This window comes from Pseudophryne corroboree, chromosome 7 (assembly GCF_028390025.1).
Source record: "Pseudophryne corroboree isolate aPseCor3 chromosome 7, aPseCor3.hap2, whole genome shotgun sequence".
NCBI classification, from domain to species: Eukaryota; Metazoa; Chordata; class Amphibia; order Anura; family Myobatrachidae; genus Pseudophryne; species Pseudophryne corroboree.
This window is the reverse complement of record NC_086450.1, coordinates 517040431-517061080: the sequence shown is the minus strand read 5'-3', so window position 1 is coordinate 517061080 and position 20650 is coordinate 517040431. Positions and strand designations below refer to the sequence as shown.

Sequence of the window (20650 nt, the reverse complement as noted above, 5' to 3'; positions counted from 1 at the left end):
ACTGATGACGTCACCGCGTTGCTTGGATACTGAGAGACGCCGATTGTACTTCCGGCTCTGACGTCACCGCGCACAATCTGACAGAGAGAAAGAGAGAAGCCGTTACTGCAGCAGCGCCCGGCAACCCGGTAACTACTCCCCCCCGTATATACCCCCCTGCCCGGCAACTACCCCCCCCCCCCCCCCCCCCGTATATACCCCCTGCCCGGCAACTACCCCCCCGTATATACCCCCCTGCCCGGCAACTACCCCCCCCCCGTATATACCCCTGCCCGGCAACTACCCCCCCGTATATACCCCCCTGCCCGGCAACTACCCCCCCCCGTATATACCCCCCTGCCCGGCAACTACCCCCCCCGTATATACCCCCCTGCCCGGTAACTATCCCCCCCCCCCCCCGTATATACCCCCTGCCCGGCAACTACCCCCCCCGTACATACCCCCCTGCCCGGCAACTACCCCCCCGTATATACCCCCCTGCCCGGCAACTACCCCCCCCCCCCCCCCCGTATATACCCCCCTGCCCGGCAACTACCCCCCGTATATACCCCCCTGCCCGGTAACTACCCCCGTATATACCCCCCTGCACGGCAACTACCCCCCCCGTATATACCCCCCTGCCCGGTAACTACCCCCGTATATACCCCCCTGCCCGGCAACTACTTCCCCGTATATACCCCCCTGCCCGGTAACTACTCCCCCGTATATACCCCCCTGCCCGGTAACTACCCCCGTATATACCCCCCTACCCGGTAACTACTCCCCCCGTATATACCCCCCTGCCCGGCAACTACCCCCCCCCCCCCCCCGTATTTACCCCCCTGCCCGGCAACTACCCCCGTATATACCCCCCTGCCCGGTAACTACCCCCGTATATACCCCCCTGCCCGGTAACTACCCACCCCGTATATACCCCCCTGCCCGGCAACTACCCCCCCGTATATACCCCCCTGCCCGGTAACTACCCCCGTATATACCCCCCTGCCCGGCTACTACTTCCCCGTATATACCCACCTGCCCGGTAACTACCCCCCCCCCCCCCAGTATATACCCCCCTGCCCGGTAACTACCCGCCGTATATATCCCCCGGGCCCTGTAACTACCCCCCCGTATATACCCCCCTGCCCGGTAACTACCCGCCGTATATATCTCCCTGCCCGGCAACTACCCCCCATATATACCCCCCGGGCCCTATCTACCCCTCCTTATATCTACCCCTTCCTTATATCCCCCGGGCCCTATCTACCCCCTCCTTATATCTACCCCCTCCTTATATCTACCCCCTCCTTATATCTACCCCCTCCTTATATCCCCCGGGCCCTATCTACCCCCTCATATCCCCTTCCTTGTATCTACCCCTTCCTTGTATCTACCCCTTCCTTGTATCTACCCCCTCCTTATATCCCCCGGGCCCTATCTACCCCCTCCTTATATCTACCCCCTCCTTATATCCCCCGGGCCCTATCTACCCCATCTACCCCCTCCTTATATCCACCACAGGCCCTATCTACCCCCACATATCCCCCCAGTCCTGTCTAACCCCCCCCCCCCCTCCGTATATTCCCCTCCCCAGTCCCTATCTATCCCCTTTTCTCTAACGTCCTAGTGGATGCTGGGGACTCCGTCAGGACCATGGGGAATAGCGGCTCCGCAGGAGACAGGGCACAAAAGCAAGCTTTTAGGATCACATGGTGTGTACTGGCTCCTCCCCCTATGACCCTCCTCCAAGCCTCAGTTAGGTTTTTGTGCCCGGCCGAGAAGGGTGCAATCTAGGTGGCTCTCTTAAAGAGTTACTTAGAAAAAGTTTTTAGGTTCTTTATTTTCAGTGAGTCCTGCTGGCAACAGGCTCACTGCATCGAGGGACTTAGGGGAGAGATTTTCAACTCACCTGCGTGCAGGATGGATTGGATTCTTAGGCTACTGGACATAGCTCCAGAGGGAGTCGGAACACAGGGCTCGCCCTGGGGTTCGTCCCGGAGCCGCGCCGCCGACCCCCCTTGCAGACGCTGAAGATGAAGAGGTCCGGAACCAGGCGGCAGAAGACTCTCAGTCTTCATCAGGTAGCGCACAGCACTGCAGCTGTGCGCCATTGTTGTCAGCACACTTCACACAGCGGTCACGGAGGGTGCAGGGCGCTGGGGGGGGGCGCCCTGGGCAGCAATGTATAATACCTGTATGGCGAAAAATACATCACATATAGCCCTTGAGGCTATATGGATGTATTTAACCCCTGCCAGATATCTAAAACTCCGGAGAAGAAGCCCGACGAAAAGGGGGCGGGGCCTATTCTCCTCAGCACACAGCGCCATTTTCCCTCACAGAAAGGCTGGTGGGAAGGCTCCCATGCTCTCCCCTGCACTGCACTACAGAAACAGGGTTAAAACAGAGAGGGGGGGCACTGATTTGGCGATATGTATATATATTAAAATGCTATAAGGGAGGAACACTTATATAAAGGTTGTCCCTGGATAATTATAGCGTTTTGGTGTGTGCTGGCAAACTCTCCCTCTGTCTCCCCAAAGGGCTAGTGGGTCCTGTCCTCTATCAGAGCATTCCCTATGTGTGTGCTGTATGTCGGTACGTGTGTGTCGACATGTATGAGGAAAATATTGGTGAGGAGGCGGAGCAAATTGCCTGTAATGGTGATGTCACTCTCTAGGGAGTCGACACCGGAATGGATGGCTTATTTATGGAAATTACGTGACAATGTCAACACGCTGCAAGCCGGTTGACGACATGAGAGGGCCGGCGAACAAATTAGTATCTGTCCAGGCGTCTCAAACACCGTCAGGGGCTGTAAAATGCCCATTTACCTCAGTCGGTCGACACAGACCCAGACACGGACACTGATTTCAGTGTCGACGGTGAAGAAACAAACGTATTTTCTTTTAGGGCCACACGTTAAGGGCAATGAAGGAGGTGTTACATATTTCTGATACTCCAAGTACCACAAAAAAGGGTATTATGTGTGAGATGAAAAAACTACCTGTAGTTTTTCCTGAATCAGATAAATTAAATGAAGTGTGTGACGTGGGTTTCCCCCGATAGAAAATTATTGGCGGTATACCCTTTCCCGCCAGAAGTTAAGGCGCGGTGGGAAACACCCCTCAGGGTGGATAAGGCGCTCACACGCTTATCAGAACAAGTGGCGGTACCATCTACGGATAGGGCCGTACTTAAGGAGCCAGCTGATAGGAGGCTGAAAAATATCCTAAAAAGTATACACACACATGCTGGTGTTATACTGTGACCAGCGATCGCCTCAGCCTGGATGTGCAGAGCTGAGGTGGCTTGGTCGGATTCCCTGACTAAAAATATTGATACCTTTGACAGGGACAGTATTTTATTGACTATAGAGCATTTAAAGGATGCATTTCTATATATGCGAGATGCGCAGAGGGATATTTGCACTCTGGCATCAAGAGTAAATGCGATGTCCATATCTGCAAGAAGATGTTTATGGACACGACAGTGGTCAGGTGATGCAGATTCCAAACGGCACAAAGATGTATTGCCGTATAAAGGGGAGGAGTTATTTGGGGTCGGTCCATGGGACCTGGTGGCCAGGGCAACTGCTGGAAAATCCACAGTTTTTTACCCTAAGTCACACCGTCTTTTCAGCCTCAGTCCTTTCGTCCCTATAAGAGTCATATCTGCCCAGGGATAGAGGAAAGGGAAGAAGACTGCAGCAGGCAGCCCATTCCCAGGAACAGAAGCCCTCCACCGCTTCTACCAAGTTCTCAGCATGACGCTGGGACCGTACAGGATCCCTGGATCCTACAAGTAGTATCCAAGGGGTACAGATTGGAATGTCGAGAGGTTTCCCCCCTCGCAGGTTCCTGTAGTCTGCTGTACCAATGTCTCCCTCCGACAGGGAGGCAGTATTGAAAACAATTCACAAGCTGTATTCCCAGCAGGTGATAATAAATTTACCCCTCCGACAACAAGGAAAGGGGTATTACTCCACACTATATGGTGGTACTGAAGGCTAGGTGAGACCTATTCTAAATCTGAAAAATTTGAACACTTACAAGGGTTCAAATCCAGATGGAGTCACTCAGAGCAGTGATAGCAAAGAACAAGGGGACTATATGGTGTCCCGGGACATCAGGGATGCTTACCTCCATGTCCCAAAATTTGCCTTTTCTCACCAAGGGTACCTCAGGTTCGTGGTACAGAACTGTCACTATCAGTTTCAAGACGATGCCGTTGGATTGTCCAAGGCACCCCGGGTCCTTACCAAGGTAATGACCGAAAGGAGGATTCGTCTTCAAAGAAAATGGACGACCTCCTGATAAGAACAAGGTCCAGAGAACAGTTGGAGGTCGGAGTAGCACTATCTCAAGTAGTTCTACGACAGCACGGGTGGATTCTAAATATTCCAAAACCGCAGTTGTTCCGACGACACGTCTGCTGGTCCTAGGGATGATTCTGGACACAGTCCAGGAAAAGGTGTTTCTCCCAGAGGAGAAAGCCAGGGAGTTATCTGAGCTAATCGGGATCCTCCTAAAACCAGGAAAAGTGTCAGTGCATCATTGCACAAGAGTCCTGGTAAAAATGGTGGCTTATTACGAAGCGCTTCCATTCGGCAGATTTCACGCAAGAACTCTTCAGTGGGATCTGCTGGACAAATGGTCCGGATCGCATCTTCAGATGCATCAGCGGATAACCCTATATCCAAGGACAAGGGTGTCTCTCCTGTGGTGATTACAGAGTGCTCATCTTCTAGAGGGCTGCAGATTCGGCATTCAGGATTGGATGCTCGTGACCACGGAGGCCAGCCTGAGAGGCTGGGGAGCAGTCACACAAGGAGTGTGATCAAGTCTGGAGAATTCTCTCCACATAAATATACTGGAGCTAAGAGCAAATTTATAATGCTCTAAGCTTAGCAAGACCTCTGCTTCAAGGTCAGCCGGTATTGATCCAGTGGGATAACATCACGGCAGTCGCCCACGTAAACAGAAAGGGCGGCACAAGAAGCAGGAGGGCAGTGGCAAAACTGCAAGGATTTTTCGCTAGGCGGAAAATCATGTGATAGCACTGTCAGCAGTGTTCATTCCGGGAGTGGACGACTGGGAAGCAGACTTCCTCAGCAGGCACGACCTCCACCCGGGAGAGTGGGAACTTCATCGGGAAGTTTTCCGCATGATTGTGAACCGTTGGGAAAGACCAAAGGTGGACATGATGGCGTCCCGCCCGAACAAAAAAATGGGACAGGTATTGCGCCAGGTCACGAGACCTTCAGGTGATAGCTGTGGACGTCCTGGTAACACCGTGGGTGTAACAGTCGGTGTATGTGTTCCCTTCTCTGCTTCTCATAACCAAGGTATTGAGAATTATAAGACATAGAGGAGTAAGAACTATACTCGTGGCTCCGGATTGGCCAAGAGGGACTTGGTAACCGGAACTTCAAGAGATGCTCACAGAGGACTAATGGCCTCGGGAGCTAAGAAGGGATTTGCTTTCAGCAAGTACCATGTCTGTTCCAAGAGGAACCGTGGCATCGGCCTTTAAGAAAGGACCTGCTCCAGCAGGGACCTTGTCTGTTCCAAGACTTACCGCGACTGCGTTTGACGGCATGGCGGTTTGAACGCCGGATCCTAAGGGAAAAGGCATTCCGGAAGAGGTCATACCTACCCTGGTCAAAGCCAGGAAGGAGGTGACCGCACAACGTTATCACCACATGTGGTAAAAATATGTTGCGTGGGTGAGGCCAGGAGGGCCCCACGAAAAAATTTCAACTAGGTCGATTTCTGCACTTCCTGCAAACAGGAGTGTCTATGAGCCTCAAATTGGGGTCCATTAAGGTTCAAGTTTCGGCCCTATAGATTTTCTTCCAGAAAGAATTGGCTTCAGTTCCTGAAGTCCAGACGTTTGTCAAGGGAGTATTGCATATACAGCCCTTGTGTGCCTCCAGTGGCACCGTGGGATCTCAACGTAGTGTTGGGATTCCTCAAATCATATTGGTTTGAACCACTCAAATCTGTGGATTTGAAATATCTCACATGGAAAGTGACCATGCTGTTGGCCCTGGCCTCGGCCAGGCGATTGTCAAAATTGGCGGCTTTGTCTTACAAAAGCCCATATTTGATTTTCCATTCGGACAGGGCAGAACTGCGGACTCGTCCCCAGTTTCTTCCTAAGGTGGTGTCAGCGTTTCACCTGAAACAACCTATTGTGGTGCCTGCGGCTACTAGGGACTTGGAGGACTCCAAGTTGCTAGACGTTGTCAGGGCCCTGAAAATATATATATATATATATAATTCCAGGACGGCTGGAGTCAGAAAGTCTGACTTGCTGTTTATATTGTAGGCACCCAAAAAGCTGGGTGCTCCTGCTTCTAAGCAGACTATTGCTCGTTGGATTTGTAGTACAATTCAGCTTGCACATTCTGTGGCAGGCCTGCCACAGCCAAAATATGTAAATGCCCATTCCACAAGGAAGGTGGGCTCATCTTGGGCGGCTGCCCGAGGGGTCTCGGCTTTACAACTTTGCCGAGCAGCTACTTGGTCAGGGGCAAACACGTTTGCTAAATTCTACAAATTTGATACCCTGGCTGAGGAGGACCTGGAGTTCTCTCATTCGGTGCTGCAGAGTCATCCGCACTCTCCCGCCCGTTTGGGAGCTTTAGTATAATCCCCATGGTCCTGACGGAGTCCCCAGCATCCACTAGGACGTTAGAGAAAATAAGATTTTACTTACCGATAAATCTATTTCTCATAGTCCGTAGTGGATGCTGGGCACCCATCCCAAGTGCGGATTGTCTGCATTACTTGTACATAGTTATTGTTACAAAAAAAATCGGGTTATTATTGTTGTGAGCCATCTTTTCTCTATCGTCCTAGTGGATGCTGGGGTTCCTGAAAGGACCATGGGGAATAGCGGCTCCGCAGGAGACAGGGCACAAAAGTAAAGCTTTCCGATCAGGTGGTGTGCACTGGCTCCTCCCCCTATGACCCTCCTCCAAGCCAGTTAGATTTTTGTGCCCGGTCGAGAAGGGTGCAATCTAGGTGGCTCTCCTAAAGAGCTGCTTAGAAAAGTTTAGCTTAGGTTTTTTATTTTACAGTGAGTCCTGCTGGCAACAGGATCACTGCAACGAGGGACTTAGGGGAGAAGAAGTGAACTCACCTGCGTGCAGGATGGATTGGCTTCTTGGCTACTGGACATCAGCTCCAGAGGGACGATCACAGGTACAGCCTGGATGGTCACCGGAGCCTTGCCGCCGGCCCCCTTGCAGATGCTGAAATAAGAAGAGGTCCAGAATCGGCGGCAGAAGACTCCTCAGTCTTCTTAAGGTAGCGCACAGCACTGCAGCTGTGCGCCATTTTCCTCTCAGCACACTTCACACGGCAGTCACTGAGGGTGCAGGGCGCTGGGAGGGGGGCGCCCTGGGAGGCAAATGAAAACCTATTTTGGCTAAAAATACCTCACATATAGCCTCCGGAGGCTATATGGAGATATTTAACCCCTGCCAGAATCCGTTGAGAGCGGGAGACGAGGCCGCCGAAAAAGGGGCGGGGCCTATCTCCTCAGCACACAGCGCCATTTTCCCTCACAGAAAGGCTGGAGGGAAGGCTCCCAGGCTCTCCCCTGCACTGCACTACAGAAACAGGGTTAAAACAGAGAGGGGGGGCACTAATTTGGTGTTAGAAATATATAAAAAAGATGCTATAAGGGAAAACACTTATATAAGGTTGTCCCTATATAATTATAGCGTTTTGGTGTGTGCTGGCAAACTCTCCCTCTGTCTCTCCAAAGGGCTAGTGGGTCCTGTCCTCTATCAGAGCATTCCCTGTGTGTGTGCTGTGTGTCGGTACGTGTGTGTCGACATGTAGGAGGACGATGTTGGTGAGGAGGCGGAGCAATTGCCTGTAATGGTGATGTCACTCTCTAGGGAGTCGACACCGGAATGGATGGCTTATTTAGGGAATTACGTGATAATGTCAACACGCTGCAAGGTCGGTTGACGACATGAGACGGCCGACAAACAATTAGTACCGGTCCAGACGTCTCAAAAACACCGTCAGGGGTTTTAAAACGCCCGTTTACTTTAGTCGGTCGACACAGACACAGACAGGGACACTGAATCCAGTGTCGACGGTGAATAAACAAACGTATTCCTTATTAGGGCCACACGTTAAAGGCAATGAAGGAGGTGTTACATATTTCTGATACTACAAGTACCACAAAAGAGGGTATTATGTGGGATGTGAAAAAACTACCATAGTTTTTCCTGAATCAGATAAATTAAATAAAGTGTGTGATGATGCGTGGGTTCCCCCCGATAGAAAATTATGGGCGGTATACCCTTTCCCGCCAGAAGTTAGGGCGCGTTGGGAAACACCCCTTAGGGTGGATAAGGCGCTCACACGCTTATCAAAACAAGTGGCGGTACCGTCTATAGATAGGGCCGTCCTCAAGGACCAGCTGACAGGAGGCTGGAAAATATCATAAAAAGTATATACACACATACTGGTGTTATACTGCGACCAGCGATCGCCTCAGCCTGGATGTGCAGAGCTGGGGTGGCTTGGTCGGATTCCCTGACTAAAAATATTGATACCCTTGACAGGGACAGTATTTTATTGACTATAGAGCATTTAAAGGATGCATTTCTATATATGCGAGATGCACAGGGGGATATTTGCACTCTGGCATCAAGAGTAAGTGCGATGTCCATATCTGCCAGAAGATGTTTATGGACACGACAGTGGTCAGGTGATGCAGATTCCAAACGGCACAAAGGTGTATTGCCGTATAAAGGAAGAGGAGTTATTTGGGGTCGGTCCATCGGACCTGGTGGCCACGGCAACTGCTGGAAAATCCACCGTTTTTACCCTAAGTCACATCTCTGCAGAAAAAGACACCGTCTTTTCAGCCTCAGTCCTTTCGTCCCTATAAGATCATATCTGCCCAGGGATAGAGGAAAGGGAAGAAGACTGCAGCAGGCAGCCCATTCCCAGGAACAGAAGCGTTCCACCGCTTCTGACAAGTTCTCAGCATGGCGCTGAGACCGTACAGGACCCCTGGATCCTACAAGTAGTATCCCAGGGGTACAGATTGGAATGTCGAGACGTTTCCCCTTCGCAGGCTCCTGAAGTCTGCTTTACCAAGGTCTCCCTCCGACAAGGAGGCAGTATGGGAAAAAATTCACAAGCTGTATTCCCAGCAGGTGATAATTAAATTACCCCTCCTACTACAAGAAAAGGGGTATTATTCCACACTATATTGTGGTACTGAAGCCAGAAGGCTAGGTGAGACTTATTCTAAATCTAAAAATTTTTTGAACACTTACAAAGGTTCAAATCAAGATGGAGTCACTCAGAGCAGTGATAACGAACAGGAAGAAGGGGACTATATAGTGTCCCGGGACATCAGGGATGCTTACCTCTATGTCCCAAATTTGCCCTTCTCACTAAGGGTACCTCAGGTTCGTGGTGCAGAACTGTCACTATCAGTTTCAGACGCTGCCGTTTGGATTGTCCACGGCACCCCGGGTCTTTACTAAGGTAATGGCCGAAATGATGATTCTTCTTCGAAGAAAAGGCGTCTTAATTATCCCTTACTTGGACGATCTCCTGATAAGGGCATAGTCCAGGGAACAGTTGGAGGTAGGAGTAGCACTATCTCGGATACTGCTACAACAGCACGGGTGGATTCTAAATATTCCAAAATCGCAGCTGATCCCGACGACACGTCTGCTGTGCCTAGGGATGATTCTGGACACAGTCCAGAAAAAGGTGTTTCTCCCGAAAGAGAAAGCCAGGGAGTTATCCGAGCTAGTCAGGAACCTCCTAAAAACAGTGCATCATTGCACAAGGGTCCTGGTAGAAAATGGTGGCTTCCTACGAAGCAATTCCATTCGGCAGATTTCACGCAAGAACTTTTCAGTGGGATCTGCTGGACAAATGGTCCGGATCGCATCTTCAGATGCATCAGCGGATAACCCTATATCCAAGGACAAGGGTGTCTCTCCTGTGGTGGTTATAGAGTGCTCATCTTCTAGAGGGCCGCAGAGTCGGCATTCAGGATTGGATGCTGGTGACCACGGAGCCCAGCCCGAGAGGCTGGGGAGCAGTCACACAAGGAAAAAATTTCCAGGGAGTGTGATCAAGTCTGGAGACTTTTCTCCACATAAATATACTGGAGCTAAGGGTAAATTTATAATGCTCTAAGCTTAGCAAGACCTCTGCTTCAAGGTCAGCCGGTATTGATCCAGTGGGAAAAACATCACGGCAGTCGCCCACGTAAACAGACAGGGCGACACAAGAAGCAGGAGGGCAATGGCAAAAACTGCAAGGACTTTTCGCTGGGCGGAAAATCATGTGATAGCACTGTCAGCAGTGTTTCATCCCGGGAATGGAAACTGGGAAGCAGACTTCCTCAGCAGGCACGACCTCCACCCGGGAGAGTGGAAACTTCATCGGGAAGTTTTTTCCACATGATTGTAAACCGTTGGGAAATACCAAAGGTGGACATGATGGCGTCCCGTCTGAACAAAAAACGGGACAGGTATTGCGCCAGGTCAAGAGACCCTCAGGCAATAGCTGTGGACATTCTGGTAACACCGTGGGTGTACCAGTCGGTGTATGTGTTCCCTCCTCTGCTTCTCATACCTAAGGTGCTGAGAATTATAAGACGTAGAGGAGTAAGAACTATACTCATGGCTCCGGATTGGCCAAGAAGGACTTGGTACCCGGAACTTCAAGAGATGTTTACAGAGGTCTTATGGCCTCTGCCGCTAAGAAGGGACTTGCTTCAGCAAGTACCATGTCTGTTCCAAGACTTACCGCAGTTGCGTTTGTTGGCATGGCGGTGGAACGCCGGATCCTAAGGGAAAAAGGCATTCCGGAAGAGGTCATTCCTACCCTGGTCAAAGCCAGAAAGGAGGTGACCGCACAACATTATCACCACATGTGGCGAAAATATGTTGCGTGGTGTGAGGCCAGGAAGGCCCCACAAAGAAATTTCAACTCGGTCGATTCCTGCATTTCCTGCAAACAGGAGTGTCTATGGGCCTCAAATTGGGGTCCATTAAGGTTCAAATTTCGGCCCTGTCAATTTTCTTCCAGAAAGAATTGGCTTCAGTTCCTGAAGTCCAGACCTTTGTCAAGGGAGTATTGCATATACAACCCTCTTTTGTGCCTCCAGTGGCACTGTGGGATCTCAACGTAGTTCTGGGATTCTTCAAATCACATTGGTTTAAAACCAGTCAAATCTGTGGATTTGAAGCATCTCACATGAAAAGTGACCATGTTCTTGGCCCTGGCCTGGACCAGGCGAGTGTCAAATTGGTGGTTTTTTTCTCAAAAAAGCCCATATTTGTTTGTCCATTCGGACAGGGCAGAGCTGCGGACTCGTCCCCAGTTCTCTCCCTAAGGTGGTGTCAGTGTTTCACCTGAACCAGCTTATTGTGGTGCCTTGCACCTACTAGGGACTTGGAGGACTCCAAGTTGCTAGATGTTGTCAGGGCCCTGAAAATATAGGTTCCAGGACGGCTGGAGTCAGGAAAACTGACTTGCTGTTATCCTGTATGCACCCAACAAACTGGGTGCTCTTGCTTTTAAGCAGACTATTGCTAGTTGGATGTGTAATACAATTCAGCTTGCACATTCTGTGGCAGGCCTGCCACAGCCAAAATATGTAAATGCCCATTCCACAAGGAAGGTGGGCTCATCTTGGGCGGCTGCCCGAGGGGTCTCGGCTTTACAACTTTGCCGAGCGGTTATTTAGTCAGGGGCAAACACGTTTGTAAAATCCTACAAATTTGATACCCTGGCTAAGGAGGACCTGGAGTTCTCTCATTCGGTGCTGCAGAGTCATCCGCACTCTCCCGCCCGTTTGGGAGCTTTGGTATAATCCCCATGGTCCTTTCAGGAACCCCAGCATCCACTAGGACGATAGAGAAAATAAGAATTTACTTACCGATAATTCTATTTCTCGGAGTCCGTAGTGGATGCTGGGCGCCCATCCCAAGTTCGGATTATCTGCAATACTTGTACATAGTTACAAAAATCGGGTTATTATTGTTGTGAGCCATCTTTTCAGAGGCTCCGCTGTTATCATACTGTTAACTGGGTTTAGATCACAAGTTGTACGGTGTGATTGGTGTGGCTGGTATGAGTCTTACCCGGGATTCAAAATTCCTCCCTTATTGTGTACGCTCGTCCGGGCACAGTACCTAACTGGCTTGGAGGAGGGTCATAGGGGGAGGAGCCAGTGCACACCACCTGATCGGAAAGCTTTACTTTTGTGCCCTGTCTCCTGCGGAGCCGCTATTCCCCATGGTCCTTTCAGGAACCCCAGCATCCACTACGGACTCCGAGAAATAGAATTATCGGTAAGTAAATTCTTATTTTTTAGAGGCTACTTCATTGTTATCATACTGTTAACTGGGTTCAAATCACAAGTTGTACGGTGTGATTGGTGTGGCTGGTATGAGTCTTACCCGGGATTCAAGATCCTTCCTTATTGTGTACGCTCGTCCGGGCACAGTACCTAACTGAGGCTTGGAGGAGGGTCATAGGGGGAGGAGCCAGTACACACCATGTGATCCTAAAAGCTTGCTTTTGTGCCCTGTCTCCTGCGGAGCCGCTATTCCCCATGGTCCTGACGGAGTCCCCAGCATCCACTACGGACTATGAGAAATAGATTTATCGGTAAGTAAAATCTTATTATATCTCCCTCCCCAGGTTCTATCTACCCCCATACATTCCCCCAGTCGTATCTAACCCCCCTTATATCCTCAGGCTTTATCTACCCCCTTATATCCCCCCAAGTCCCTATCTAACCCCCATATTTCCCACTGCCGCAGGCCCTATCTACCCTCATATTTCCACCCTCCCCCTAGGCCCTATTTACCTCCATATATGCCCCTGGTCCTAACTACCCCCATATATCTCCCCACCCCAGGTCCTATGTACCCCCATATATCCCCCTACCCCAGCCCCTATGTACACACATATATCCCCCTACCCCAGCCCCTATGTACACACATATATCCCACTACCCCAGCTCCTATGTACTCACATATATCCCCCTATCCCAGCTCCTATGTACACACATATATCACCTCTCCTGCCCCAGATCCTACGTACACACATATATCCCCCTACCCCAGCTCCTATGTACACACATATATCCCCCTACCCCAGCTCCTATGTACACACATATATCCCCCTACCCCAGCTCCTATGTACACACATATATCCCCCTACCCCAGCTCCTATGTACACACATATATCCCCCTACCCCAGCTCCTATGTACACACATATATCCCCCTACCCCAGCTCCTATGTACACACATATATCCCCTATCCCAGCTCCTATGTACACACATATATCCCCCTACCCCAGCTCCTATGTACATACATATATCCCCCTACCCCAGCTCCTATGTACACACATATATCCCCCTACCCCAGCTCCTATGTACACACATATATCCCCCTACCCCAGCTCCTATGTACACACATATATCCCCTATCCCAGCTCCTATGTACACACATATATCCCCCTACCCCAGCTCCTATGTACATACATATATCCCCCTACCCCAGCTCCTATGTACACACATATATCCCCCTATCCCAGCTCCTATGTACACACATATATCACCTCTCCTGCCCCAGATCCTACGTACACACATATATCCCCCTACCCCAGCTCCTATGTACACACATATATCCCCCTACCCCAGCTCCTATGTACACACATATATCCCCCTACCCCAGCTCCTATGTACACACATATATCCCCCTACCCCAGCTCCTATGTACACACATATATCCCCCTACCCCAGCTCCTATGTACACACATATATCCCCCTACCCCAGCTCCTATGTACACACATATATCCCCTATCCCAGCTCCTATGTACACACATATATCCCCCTACCCCAGCTCCTATGTACATACATATATCCCCCTACCCCAGCTCCTATGTACACACATATATCCCCCTACCCCAGCTCCTATGTACACACATATATCCCCCTACCCCAGCTCCTATGTACACACATATATCCCCTATCCCAGCTCCTATGTACACACATATATCCCCCTACCCCAGCTCCTATGTACATACATATATCCCCCTACCCCAGCTCCTATGTACACACATATATCCCCCTACCCCAGCTCCTATGTACACACATATATCCCCCTATCCCAGCTCCTATGTACACACATATATCACCTCTCCTGCCCCAGATCCTACGTACACACATATATCCCCCTACCCCAGCTCCTATGTACACACATATATCCCCCTACCCCAGCTCCTATGTACACACATATATCCCCCTACCCCAGCTCCTATATATACACATATATCCCCCTACCCCAGCTCCTATGTACACACATATATCCCCCTACCCCAGCTCCTATGTACACACATATATCCCCCTACCCCAGCTCCTATGTACACACATATATCCCCTATCCCAGCTCCTATGTACACACATATATCCCCCTACCCCAGCTCCTATGTACACACATATATCCCCCTACCCCAGCTCCTATGTACACACATATATCCCCCTACCCCAGCTCCTATGTACACACATATATCCCCCTATCCCAGCTCCTATGTACACACATATATCACCTCTCCTGCCCCAGATCCTACGTACACACATAGATCCCCCTACCCCAGCTCCTATGTACACACATAGATCCCCCTACCCCAGCTCCTATGTACACACATATATCCCCCTACCCCAGCTCCTATGTACACACATATATCCCCCTACCCCAGCTCCTATGTACACACATATATCCCCCTACCCCAGCTCCTATGTACACACATATATCCCCCTACCCCAGCTCCTATGTACACACATATATCCCCCTACCCCAGCTCCTATGTACACACATATATCCCCTATCCCAGCTCCTATGTACACACATATATCCCCCTACCCCAGCTCCTATGTACATACATATATCCCCCTACCCCAGCTCCTATGTACACACATATATCCCCCTACCCCAGCTCCTATGTACACACATATATCCCCCTATCCCAGCTCCTATGTACACACATATATCACCTCTCCTGCCCCAGATCCTACGTACACACATATATCCCCCTACCCCAGCTCCTATGTACACACATATATCCCCCTACCCCAGCTCCTATGTACACACATATATCCCCCTACCCCAGCTCCTATGTACACACATATATCCCCCTACCCCAGCTCCTATGTACACACATATATCCCCCTACCCCAGCTCCTATGTACACACATATATCCCCTACCCCAGCTCCTATGTACACACATATATCCCCCTACCCCAGCTCCTATGTACATACATATATCCCCCTACCCCAGCTCCTATGTACACACATATATCCCCCTACCCCAGCTCCTATGTACACACATATATCCCCCTATCCCAGCTCCTATGTACACACATATATCACCTCTCCTGCCCCAGATCCTACGTACACACATATATCCCCCTACCCCAGCTCCTATGTACACACATATATCCCCCTACCCCAGCTCCTATGTACACACATATATCCCCCTACCCCAGCTCCTATGTACACACATATATCCCCCTATCCCAGCTCCTATGTACACACATATATCCCCGTACCACAGCTCCTATGTACACACATATATCACCTCTCCTGCCCCAGATCCTACGTACACACATATATCCCCCTACCCCAGCTCCTATGTACACACATATATCCCCCTACCCCAGCTCCTATGTACACACATATATCACCTTATTCTAGGTACACTTGCACACAGATTTTGAAGGAACTTGGCAGGGAGGCACCCTATGTGTTCTACCCCCCACACTCAGGTGTTATACCCCCATATACCACCCCTCTGTATATTCCCCCTATCTCTCATACCCTCACACTCAGGGCTTTTACCTCCATATGTCCCCCCCCCCCCCACCCCAGGTGTTATACACCAGTGTATCCCCCTATCCAGGTTTTATACCTCCCTTGTATCCTACCACCCAGCTTTTATACTGCCTTTGTATCCCCCCACCCCAATATTGTACACCCTTTGTATAATATAGTATATACACCCCGCCCAGCTATTATCCCCGGGTGTGGTTCATCAAATCGACAGTGTCTAGGTCGACAATGTTTAGGTCGACCACTATAGGTCGACAGTCACTAGGTCGACATGGATGGAAGGTCGACAGGGTTTCTAGGTCGACATGTGCTAGGTCGACAGGTCTAAAGGTCGACATGAGGATTTTTATTTATTTTTTGTGTCGTTTTCTTCGTAGAGTGACCGGGATCCCAAATTAGTGCACCGCGTCCCCTCGCATGGCTCGCTTCGATCGCCATGCTTCGGGCATGGTGCCTTCGCTTCGCTCGGCACACTTTACCGTTCCAATCGTAGTCCACGTGGATCGTTAAGTATGAAAAAATTCAAAAAAAGAAAAAAAAATGAAAAAAAATCATGTCGACCTTTAGACCTGTCGACCTTCCATCCATGTCGACCTAGTGACTGTCGACCTAAACATTGTCGACCTAGACACTGTCGATCTTCAGACCGGATCCCATTATCCCCTATCCATTTTTAATAGCCTCATATACCCCAACCATATATTATATCTCCCATGTACCTTAGCCCACCCAGGTTTTATACCTCTATATGTATTATGCCCAATACAGTCTGCCCATACACCGGTGTCTATAAACCAATACCTTGGTTACTGTTGCTTCAGAATTGTACCCCATATATGTATTCTGTAATCCTGTACTATAGCATATATACCATAGGCTGTCAGTCAGTGGAGGACTGTTACCCAGTAGTATATTATTCCCTATGTGCCCACCATAACTGTTACCAAATGATTACTCTTATTACACCATTGCTGAACCCACTATAACGCTCATGTAAACCAATTGGTAGCTGTCACCCCAGTATTATATCCCATATACCACCCTATTACCCTGATATTATACGCCGTGGCGTAAGTTCCTCCCAGTTGCCCGGAGGCAAGAAAAATATTGGTGCCCTCCTATAAATAAATAAATATATACATACATACATACAGTGGGGATTGAAAGTTTGGACACCCCAGGCAAAAATTCATTTTAATGTGCAAAAAGAAGCCAAGGAAAGATGGAAAAATCTCCAAAAGGCACCAAATTACAGATTAGACATTCTTATAACATGTCAAAAAAAGTTTGATTTTATTTCCATCATTTACACTATCAAAGGAGCAGAAAACAAAAAATGGCATCTGCAAACGTTTGGACACCCTGCAGAGTTAATACCTTGTACTGCCCCCTTTGGACAGCTGAGACCTGGCAGTGTCATGGATTGTTCTCAATCATCGTCTGGAAAGACCAGGTGATGTCAATCTCAAAGGTTTTAAAAGCCCAGACTCATCTGACCTTGCTCCAACAATCAGCACCATGGGTTCCTCTAAGCAGTTGTGTAGAACACTGAAACTGAGAATAGTTGACGCTCACAAAGCAGGAGAAGGCTATAAGAAGATAGCAAAGCGTTATCAGATGCCCATATCCTCTGTTCGGAATGTAATTAAGAAATGGCAGTCATCAGGAACAGTGGAAGTTAAAGCAAGATCTGGGAGACCAAGAAAAAATAAGATTTTAAACCTACCGGTAAATCTTTTTCTCTAACGTCCTAGTGGATGCTGGGGACTCCGTAAGGACCATGGGGAATAGACGGGCTCCGCAGGAGACATGGGCACTTTAAGAAAGAATTTAGATTCTGGTGTGCTCTGGCTCCTCCCTCTATGTCCCTCCTCCAGACCTCAGTTTGAATCTGTGCCCGGACGAGCTGGGTGCTGTTCAGTGAGCTCTCCTGAGCTTGCTGTAAGAAAGTATTTTGTTAGGTTTTTTATTTTCAGGGAGCTCTGCTGGCAACAGACTCCCTGCATCGTGGGACTGAGGGGAGAGAAGCAGCCCTACTCTCTGAAGCTAGGTCCTGATTCTTAGGCTACTGGACACCATTAGCTCCAGAGGGATCGTACACAGGATCTCACCCTCGTCGTCCGATCCCAGAGCCGCGCCGCCGTCCCCCTCGCAGAGCCGGAAGACAGAAGCCGGTGACAGAAGCAAGAAGACTTCGAAATCGGCGGCAGAATACTCCAGTCTTCACTGAGGTAGCGCACAGCACTGCAGCTGTGCGCCATTGCTCCCACGCTACACCCACATACTCCGGTCACTGTAAGGGTGCAGGGCGCAGAGGGGGCGCTCTGGGCAGCAATTAGAGACCTCTTTGGCAAAAGTTTGCATATATACAGTTGGGCACTGTATATATGTATGAGCCCCCGCCAAAATTGTACATGAAAGCGGGACAGAAGCCCGCCGTCGAGGGGGCGGGGTTCTTCCTCAGCACTCACCAGCGCCATGTTTTTTCTCCACAGCACCGCTGAGAGGAAGCTCCCCAGTCTCTCCCCTGCAGTTACACGGTAGAAGAGGGTAAAAAGAGAGGGGGGGCACATAATTAGGCGCAAAATTCAATATAAACAGCAGCTACTGGGTTAACATTAAGTTACTGTGTTATTCCTGGGTTAATAGCGCTGGGGTGTGTGCTGGCATACTCTCTCTCTGTCTCTCCAAAGGGCCTTGTGAGGGAATTGTCTTCAGATGAGCATTCCCTGAGTGTGTGGTGTGTCGGTACGTGTGTGTCGACATGTCTGAGGTAAAAGGCTCCCCTAAGGAGGAGATGGAGCAAATGTGTGTGAGATGGTGTCTCCGTCGACAACGCCGACACCTGTTTGGATATGTCTAATTAAGTGCTAAGATGAATTTATTGCACAAAGGGTAGAGAACAGACAGGAAATCTACCCATGTCTGTCCCTATGTCGCAGAGACCTTCAGAGTCTCTCAATGCTCACTATCCAAAATAATAGACACTGATATCGACACAGGGTCTGACTCCAGTGTCGACTACGATAATGCAAAGTTACAGCCAAAATGGCAGAAAAGTATTCAATATATGATTATTGTAATAAAGATGATTTGCATATCACTGATGACCCATCTGTCCCTGACACAAGAGTACACATGTTAAGGGGAAGAAAGCTGAGGTAAATTTCCCTCCTCTCATGAGGAAAAAGAGCGGGAATCTCCAGACAAGAAACGGCAGCTTCCCACAAAGAATTCTCAGGCAGTATCCTTTCCCCACTAGGGCCAGGATACGATGGGAATCTTCCCCTAGGGTGTCACGTTTGCCCAAAAGGTAGCCCTGACGTAACAGCTATTCTCAGGGATCCTGCAGATAGCGTGCACATTCTGGTACACTACTCAGACCGGCGATTGTGTCGGCATGGGTTTATAGCGCTGTAGCAGCGTGGACAGGTACCTTATCAGTAGAGATTGAGACCCTAGTATGTGTGTATGTATGTATATATATATATATATATATATATATATATATATATATATATATATATAAATCATGCCCAAAGAGATATGAGTATACTGGGTCCTAGAGTCAAAGCTATGTCGATTTCTGCTTGGCGTGTCCTGTAGAATATGCAATGGACAGATGATGCCGACTTAAGAGGCATGTGGAAGGCTGAGGATTGTGTGGAGAAGGGTTCTCGGACCTGGTCTCCACAGCTATAGCTGGTAATTCTGATCTTTTGCCTTATATTCCTGCACAGCCTAGGAAAGCACGTCATTATCAAATGCAGCCTTTCGAACAAAGAAACAAGAAAGTCCGAGGTGCGTCCTTTCTTGCCAGAGGCGGGGGCAGAGGAAAGAAGCTGCACAACACAGCTAGTTCCCAGGAACAGTAGTCCTCCCCGGCCTCTATAAAATCCACCGCATGTCGCTGGGGCTCCACAGGCGGAGCTAGGCCCGGTGGGGGCACGCCTTCGTAAGTTCAGCCACAAGTGGGTTCACTCCCTGTTAGATCCCTGGGCAATAGATATTGTGTCTCAGGGATACAAGCTGGACTTTGAGGAGATGCCCCCTCACCGACGGCCCTGCCGGCTTCCCCCCACGAGAGGGAAACAGTGTTAACTGCAATTCACAAATTGTATCTTCAACAGGTGGTGGTCAAGGTTCCCCTCCTTCAACAAGGAGGGGGTTATTATTCGACCATGTTGTAGTCCCGAAACCAGACGGTTCTGTCAGACCCATATTGAATTTAAAATCCCTGAACATATACCTGAAAAGGTTCAAGTTCAAGATGGAATCGCTAAGAGCAGTCATTGCAAGCCTGAAAGGGGGAGATTTTATGGTGACTCTGGACATAAAGGATGCATACCTTCATGTCCCCATTTATCCACCTCATCAGGCGTACCTCAGAATTGCGGTACGGGATTGTCATTACCAATTTCAGACGTTGCCGTTTGGTCTCTCCACGGCCCCGAGAATATTCACCAAGGTAATGGCGGAAATGATGGTGCTCCTGCGGAAGCAAGGTGTCACTATTATCACGTACTTGGACGATCTCCTCATAAAAGCGAGATCAAGAGAGCAGTTGCTGAATAGCGTATCACTTTCTCAGGAAGTGTAACGGCAACACGGCTGGATTCTATATATTCCAAAGTCGCAGTTGGTTCCTACAGCTCATCTGCCTCTCCTAGGCATGATCCTAGACACAGACCAGAAAAGGGTTTATCTCCCGATAGAGAGAGCTCAGAAGCTCGTGACACTGGTCAGGAATCTATTAAAAC

The 20650-nt window shown here is 49.5% G+C and overlaps 1 protein-coding gene across 1 annotated transcript in view; it reads left to right on the top strand.

The window, feature by feature from the left end:
* The first annotated feature begins 2 nt into the window (after positions 1 to 2).
* HYLS1 (HYLS1 centriolar and ciliogenesis associated) overlaps positions 3 to 20650 on the top strand; it is a 70842-nt gene continuing 50194 nt past the window's right edge. The window contains exon 1 of the mRNA XM_063935501.1: positions 3 to 128. The gene's annotated coding sequence lies outside the window, so the exon portion shown is untranslated. The remainder of the gene's footprint in view (positions 129 to 20650) is intronic.